Source organism: Bidens hawaiensis, unplaced genomic scaffold, assembly GCF_021521415.1.
Source record: "Bidens hawaiensis isolate Kalapana, Puna unplaced genomic scaffold, B.hawaiensis_p1.1 tig00008248_1, whole genome shotgun sequence".
Taxonomy (NCBI): Eukaryota; Viridiplantae; Streptophyta; class Magnoliopsida; order Asterales; family Asteraceae; genus Bidens; species Bidens hawaiensis.
In genome coordinates, this window is record NW_027504974.1 from 5990 (window position 1) to 14595 (window position 8606).

The window sequence follows — 8606 nt, forward strand, 5'->3', positions numbered from 1 at the left end:
AGACCATCATGTTTGATGGGGTTACCTTACCTTACTAATTAAGTGTGTTTTATGTTACATAGGATTTATTTATATAGTTGTTTTTTTTATGTATGTTTATGTCATATAAGTATCAGCTTTTTACATAAAAAATATTAGAGGGTGTTTGAGCCATTCGGAGTGGAATATAACACACTAACGGGCTATTTGGTTCATTTAGATCTGAATGAGTTAGATTTGAATAAGGGTTTGTTCCATTCAGTTAAAGGTGGACAAATAAACCAGTTAACCAAACCGAATTGAAACCGAACTGGTTTAAAAACAATTGTGTAGAAACCAGTTTCGAACCGATTGAAACCGTAAGTTTGGAGCCGGTTTGTAATTATCTCCCCCAAAACTGGTTTCAAACCGGTTAACCGAACCGAAACCGGTCGTAACTTGATCAAGAAACCGGTTTCAACCCGTACCGAAACCGATCATAATTCGGTTTTGATTTTTGTTGACTAAACCGAACCGGTTTCAACCCAAACCGGTTTTGAGTTTTAAACCGGTTTGTGCACCTTTAAATTCAGCAATAACATGAGTATGACTGATTCAGATCTAATTTTAACTATTCAGATGTTTTTCTATCTGAAACCAAACATGCTGAAATATGAATGAATCATATGCTTCCATATGAATGGTTCCATTAATATGTAAACAAATAGCCCTTAACACAAATAACGGTAAGTATTACGCATATTTTAAAGTTTATAAAATATGGTAAACATGAAGTCATATAAAATAAAAACGATGGTTAAATATGAGATTGATTGTTTATATCAATATACTAATTGTTCAAATTTATTTGGATGGCCAAGTCCAACTGGTTGCTAGAGAAGTCTGAAAGACTTACCATCCGCATACAATTCAGCATATCCGATTTCAAATGCTTCTTATATCAAAGCGTACACATGAGACGGAATCGAACTTGCCCAAGAATTAGGTAGTCAAATTCATAAATAACAATTTCGATAAAACTTTTAAAAGTTAATGTAGCAAGACAATTCCTTACTCGAATGTGTGAAATAAATTTACAAAGAATAAACTTGTGTGAAATAAATATGTAAAAGAATTTTACTATTTTTATGATGATGATGTAGGTAAGGATAATTATAAAAGTATACAAATAGGGTTATTCAGGCATTGACTGATTGTATAGTGCAAGTTCCAAATGCATGAAAAGCAAAGGGCCTACACACTTGTTTTTGAAAAAGGAGGTACAAAGAGAGATCTGAGTGAGTAAACAATGAAATAGTGAATGGGTGTATTATAGGACATGACTTTTTAAGAGCATCACATGTGAGGCCTTTTTATGTTTTCATACCCTTTAAACACGTACACTCTTCTTTTAACTTTTTTTTTTTTAAATAGATACATCTTGAACCTTTGATTCTTGGGGCCAAAATCTAGCTCTTCTTTTGGTGAATCAAGCATAAAAATGTTAGTGCTACCTTAAAACCTTTGATGACATAATAACGCGTGTTAGATCAAACGTAACGCTTGAGCATTTTGTGATGGAGAAATAAAGAAAGTTTCTTTCAGAAAGACGATCGATAGTTGGTTTCAAGTGTATTGCCATGATTCAATTGCGAGAGATACAAAGGGGTGGAGTTTATCTTTATCATTAGATTCGGCAATAAGAAATGGAGGTTACCCTTATTGCTAGATTTGGCAAAAAAGAATCGGACACGTCTACGTATCTTGGTCAAATGAGCAGTTCTAAGGCTACGAGGGGCACAACCCAAAAAAAGCGAATAAAACCAAATTATACAACCAATCTTATGGCGACTGCTGGACTTATTTCTTGTCCTCGAGTCAATTAGGCAAGCTGGACTGATCTTGAGTAACAAGGTAGTTCATGTTAGGCCGGTTTCGAGTTATGGAAAATTGGGTTAATGAATTAAATCAAATGCTTATGAGTTTGTAATTAGTTTTGGATTTATATTTTTCTGGTTATAAGATTGAGAGTTATTCAATCCAAATTTATCGTTTACGTTTTGGTGAGTCATATCAATTCGTTCTTGAGAGATAACTCGAAACTACCCAAATGAACCTAAATTGGTAGGGGTAGTGTTCCGAAACTGGAAACCAAATCAGCAAATTGAATTGTTTGGATGATATTGCCGAGAACCCAAATAAAACTGAATGTGTTGCCCGAAGGTGCCCGGGTACCATAAACTCTATACCATAGCTAAAAGAATACGTCTGATCATCAATATTTTTTCTGCTCGTTTAAAAAAACACGTAACTAACAAATGGCTAAATTTACTCGAGTTTCATATGTAATCTAAATTAAGGGGTGTGAGACCCTATTTGATAACTTGAAGGATACAATGTACACTAAATTATAAGGCGTGAGTTCTAATATTATAATTGTTTCTTCGTATGAATGCCCACGGATTTTATCAATCACTGATAAACTTTTTAAAACGTTTTAACATGTGAAAACATTTTAAATGAATTTTAATGTATTAGTTTTTTTAAAAATTTCTTTTTATTTACAATATATCAATAATGTGACTTATTTTATTGCATAGATAGAGGCATAGCCAAGACCCATCCACTAAGAAAGAATCGACCTTATATATGAGAAATTCATTGTATACGACATATTCAAACCACTTACTCATTCACGTTTAAAATCACATTATGTTTTTTTGTTTTTTCTATTCAACCTATATTCCATATTTTTATATTACAATTTCATTAAGTTAACCAAACAAATGTAAAAAATAAATAACATATATATATACACACATGAGTGTAGAGACGTTCATTTCATAACCAAGAGTATCTTAAGAAACAAGAACCATTAAAATATGTTAACTCTTCTATTTATTATATTAAAATTGTAATTATAGACAATACGAGAAAAATATAAACTAAGAATATATACATAAAAGTCGAGACTTTTGTTTTGATACACAAATTCACTGTCTGTTTACTAAAAGTTCAATGATTGAATCTATTATACTACCATAGTTCACTAAAATACTTGAAATTTTACAGGTAATTAATAAGTCATCTATCTCCTTTCGCTGTAATTAGTGAAGTGAAATCCTTATCAAAGTTGTAAAGAACGTATCTTGTGTATACATTTTTAAAAGTATAATACAATAAACTTAGAAAAAGGAAATTCTTAGTTGGATCAAAACTCCACCTACATGGCTACATGATCCCACAATTTGAGATGCGCATCTATGTTGTAAGAGCATTTACATCCCATCCTACATCCATATCACCATCTTTAAGAATTAAGGAAATCACATTAAAACACAATTTCATCTCATTCTCCACTTCTATAATTTATGAGAATATATGTCAGGTTTAATAGTTTTGGTTCGAGTCTTGATGATGCAGTGATAGTGTCTATAATACACAATATGTCCATACATATACATATTTGTGCAGCAGTGCTGGGATAGAAACTCTCTTCAGATTGAGCCAAATTTTTTTATTAATTTGAATGAAATATTCATTTTATTTTTCAACTAGTTGAAAACCCGCGCTATGCGGCGGCGCCGATAACTTACAACACGATACAGATTTCTTGTTAGTTTATCAATCCTCTTGCGATATATCATATAGTATGGTAGCCGATGTTTATTTCTTCTGGCTTTTCTACGTTTATTTCATCCGCTTTTTGAAGTCATTCCAAAGAGCTTTATACGACTGGTTATGCGTGATGTGATTCTCCAACTTTGTCATTTCTCATACATATTTCACACAATAGTTGTAAGTAAACTTATAAAGATTCATTTGATATGATAAAATTAATAAAAAAAATTATTTGTTTAGTTTAAGATAAGTCTGTCAAATTTAACCCATTAAGGCATTATGCGTTTAAGTATAATGTTTAATGAGTCAGAATAAGCCAAAACTAAAAGAATGAAAAATTTGAAATTAGTTAGCATGGGCCCAAGATAAAAAAATAAAGGGTGAAAATAAGTAGAAAAATGTTTAGCCGAGCGCTGGTACGCACGCAACGTGTAACTAAACCAAAACGAAAAAACCAGGAAAAATTCGTCTCGTTTTTTTTCCTGCTGGTCGTTTTTTTTTTTGTTTTGTTTAGGTTTTTATCTCAGTTTCGTTTCAATATTTTTTGTTTCATTTCTCTCGGTTTCGTTTATGTTCGATTTCTATTTTTTTCTTTCGTTTTGGTTGGTTTCATTATGGTTTGTTTCTTTTTTTTCAGTATTTTTGTTTCGTTTTGGTAGCCTTTTTAGATTTTTATTTGTTTTGTTTCGTTTTGTTGGTTCTGTTTATTTCGGTTTTCTTGTGTTGTTTTTTAGTCAGATTTCTTTATTTTGGTTCGGTTATTTTGCTTTGTTTTGGTCGGTTTCGTTTCAGTTTTCGGTTCATACGGGCAAACGAAGCATCGAACGCGACATCGGACCCGTAACCGGTGCCAGTAAGTGCACCACACATCGCTTCTGTACATGCAAGGACACCCTGTTTACCGACCCCGGTACGCGTGAACAATGTCATCCACGTAATTGATGCATTAACGCACATAACCTTTGGCAAAAATCAAGAATTGAAAGCAGCAATATAAATAAATCATTTTTTTTAAACCAATTGGTTTTGACCTGAATCTCGTTACGACTCAATATCGTTCTAACTGAAACCTGTTCTGACATAACCCCTTTCGACCTGAACCCGTACTTATCCTACCCAAACCAAATTAACCATTTTATATATCGACTTGTTCCGACACTAATAAGGATTGACCCGAGCCTGTTCGACTCTTTGCCGTCTTAACCGGTAATCATGTAACATGTTGATTTTTTAAAATTTATAAAGTACATCAATATGATACTCAAATTAAAAAGGATAAAATGCTCGTTTTTTAATGTATTTTTTACAAAAAAATATTGGCGTGTTAAAAAGTTATGTTCACTAAATAAGTCGTGGGGTAGTTAGTTTAGAATAAGGGTTAAATGTGTAACTTGTTTTTAAATTTACAAAAAATGTTTAAAGTTGAGGTACCAAGGTTGTATTTATTTTTTGTAAATCAAAGTTTACGTATATTTGGTTATATCTGGTGGTGATGTAAAGACCATTTTACCCTAGAATTCTCAAAATTATATGCAATGTAGATTGTACATAAAGCAAATAATTTTATACCTCAGTTTCGTTTTTTTTTTTGTTTTGTTTAGGTTTTTATCTCAGTTTCGTTTCAATATTTTTTGTTTCATTTCTCTCGGTTTCGTTTATGTTCGATTTCTATTTTTTTCTTTCGTTTTGGTTGGTTTCATTATGGTTTGTTTCTTTTTTTTCAGTATTTTTGTTTCGTTTTGGTAGCCTTTTTAGATTTTTATTTGTTTTGTTTCGTTTTGTTGGTTCTGTTTATTTCGGTTTTCTTGTGTTGTTTTTTAGTCAGATTTCTTTATTTTGGTTCGGTTATTTTGCTTTGTTTTGGTCGGTTTCGTTTCAGTTTTCGGTTCATACGGGCAAACGAAGCATCGAACGCGACATCGGACCCGTAACCGGTGCCAGTAAGTGCACCACACATCGCTTCTGTACATGCAAGGACACCCTGTTTACCGACCCCGGTACGCGTGAACAATGTCATCCACGTAATTGATGCATTAACGCACATAACCTTTGGCAAAAATCAAGAATTGAAAGCAGCAATATAAATAAATCATTTTTTTTAAACCAATTGGTTTTGACCTGAATCTCGTTACGACTCAATATCGTTCTAACTGAAACCTGTTCTGACATAACCCCTTTCGACCTGAACCCGTACTTATCCTACCCAAACCAAATTAACCATTTTATATATCGACTTGTTCCGACACTAATAAGGATTGACCCGAGCCTGTTCGACTCTTTGCCGTCTTAACCGGTAATCATGTAACATGTTGATTTTTTAAAATTTATAAAGTACATCAATATGATACTCAAATTAAAAAGGATAAAATGCTCGTTTTTTAATGTATTTTTTACAAAAAAATATTGGCGTGTTAAAAAGTTATGTTCACTAAATAAGTCGTGGGGTAGTTAGTTTAGAATAAGGGTTAAATGTGTAACTTGTTTTTAAATTTACAAAAAATGTTTAAAGTTGAGGTACCAAGGTTGTATTTATTTTTTGTAAATCAAAGTTTACGTATATTTGGTTATATCTGGTGGTGATGTAAAGACCATTTTACCCTAGAATTCTCAAAATTATATGCAATGTAGATTGTACATAAAGCAAATAATTTTATACCTCTTAACTTTTAAGAGGTCATTGACTCCTCCATTATATATAGTAGAGATAACAAGAAGTCCCCCCCCCCCTCCCTTTTTAATCTAATAATCTAATTTTTTTATTTTTTTCCGATGTTTATTTTGATTTTGAGGACTTATATTGGAGACTTCTATTGAATGTGATTGTGTCTCACAACCAAGAATAATTCACAGGGTCATTTCGATTTTGGATCTAGGACAATAGGTTTAAGAGATGAGAGAATTAAGGATACCCACCAGAAAGACTAATCCAATCCATAATGATGTACCTAAAAATACAACATTTTTGTTACTTGACCAACCATCAGGAAAAGCAAATACAATGGGTACACTAATCAATAAAATTGATGGAGTAGCAATTAATGCAAAAACAGCCAATTGGAAAGCAAGAGTCATGCTTTTAATCCTTCAAGCTACCCAAAAAATAAACTATACCATTTGATCTTTATATCAGCCAAAAATTGTACTATAATACGTCATAAAGGGATTTTACCACGAATCCATTGATTCTATATGATTTATTGTATTACTACCCCTTGAAAACTTTATTCTGGAGTTGGGGGAGAGTGGATTTTTTTTTACATTTGATTTTACAAAAGGGCATGCTGAATCATATATTTATCCATATATCGGGATAGATAGATAGATTGACCATCACATCCGAGATCTTTGATAGTGGCGGTATCCACTCATATGGCCATATTCTATTCGGAGGAATAAAATAAAATTGTATTTCGGAGAGATGGCTGAGTGGTTGAAAGCCCCGGTCTTGAAAATCGGTAGTTTACTATCGAGAGTTCGAATCTCTCTCTCTCCTTTTTTGCTTGTTGAATATATTTTTTTCTTTATAGGATTGATTTTGACCGGATGGTTTCATTCTCATAAATAAGAGGAAGTGGCTAGGCGGGATATTCTCATAAATAAGAGGAAGTGGCTAGGCAGGATCCAGAAAAATGGATTAAATATAAATAAAATCTTTTGTTTATGACATGATCCCTATATATGAGGGAACCGAAGTGACTCATATTTCAAGTCTTTAATCTCCTGTCTCAATAAGAGGAGTCATGAAAAGAACAGGTTCAAAATCACGATTAATTCCTTTTTCAAATCCTGCTGCAGCTGCACGAGCCCTTCTTGCGTGCCACAAATGCCCTACAAAGTAGAAGAGTTCTAGAACAAAATGAGAAGTAGCTAACCAACTTCTAGGAGACACATAGTTGACTGCATTGATCTCGGTAGCTACTCCACTCACGGAATTTAAAGAACCTAAAGGAGCATGAATCGTATATTCTGCGGAATAACGTTCTTGCCAAGGTTGTATGTATTTTTTCAGCCGATTGAAGTCCAACACATTTGGATCCCTGAGAGGTTCTAACCAAGGAGCACGCAAATCCCAAAAACGCATAGTTTCTCCTCCAAAAATGACTTATCCAGTCAGGGAACGCATTAAATATTTACCTAAACCGGTAGGCCCTTAAGCGGATGCCACGTTAGCTCCAAGACATTGGTCTCCAACTAGAAAAGTAAATGCTTGAGCTTGAGAAGCTTCTGGTCAATGGGTACCAATTAAGTATATACAGATTGTTGCATCTATTAACAGTATTCAGATATTGAGAGCATGACATTGAGGAAGCAATATGTAGGTTGACAACATATGAGGAACGAATAAAATTGCAAGGCGAGATGGTTAATGATAATCAAAGCAAACAATTATTCTTTAAAGCTAATGGACAAAAGGGGTCAAAGAAAGATGAGGTTGTTGTTGAATGTTGTGGACGGGGCCCGTTAAATCAAAGTAAGCGTGGAAGGGGTCTTGGTAATGGAAGAGGTCGAGGTGGATGGTTTCTAAGAGAAGGCGGAAATTGAGATAAAAGTGAAGTCAGATGTTTTCTATGGTCATTATGTGGCCAAATGACCAAAGTTGGAGAAAAGGGGAGAAGCGGCAAACTTGGGGATGAATAGTGAACCCTCATATTTGGGGGATAGCTCGCAAATTCTTCAATCATGTATGTCTCCTTCATTAGAAGCCACTCGAGTTCACTCTTTAATGTAGCCAAACATGTTTTTTGAACCCTATCATAACCATGAAATCTTATCCGTAAGGCTTCCCACATGTAATTTGCTTTTCAATTCTTAGAAACTTGCAGAAGTATTTTGCGACAAGGCCTAAAAGAGAATTACCCTTGTAATCTTGTTCTTCTTTTCATCAACGACTCTGTCAAGCATTGAGTCAACTCCCCCGGCCCCTTGTGCATCCAAAACTGACTCCATCAAAATTGCCCACATGTCGTAGTTTGTTGGTGTCAACCGTGGGATTTGAAACGAGGTACTATTGTTTTCTCGAACCGGGC

General features: G+C 33.8%; 1 non-coding gene across 1 annotated transcript; it reads left to right on the forward strand.

The window, feature by feature from the left end:
- The first annotated feature begins 6991 nt into the window (after nucleotides 1-6991).
- On the forward strand, nucleotides 6992-7072 carry TRNAS-UGA (transfer RNA serine (anticodon UGA)). The gene has a single exon. It is a non-coding gene; the product is annotated as a tRNA-Ser (tRNA).
- Nucleotides 7073-8606: the final 1534 nt, after the last annotated feature.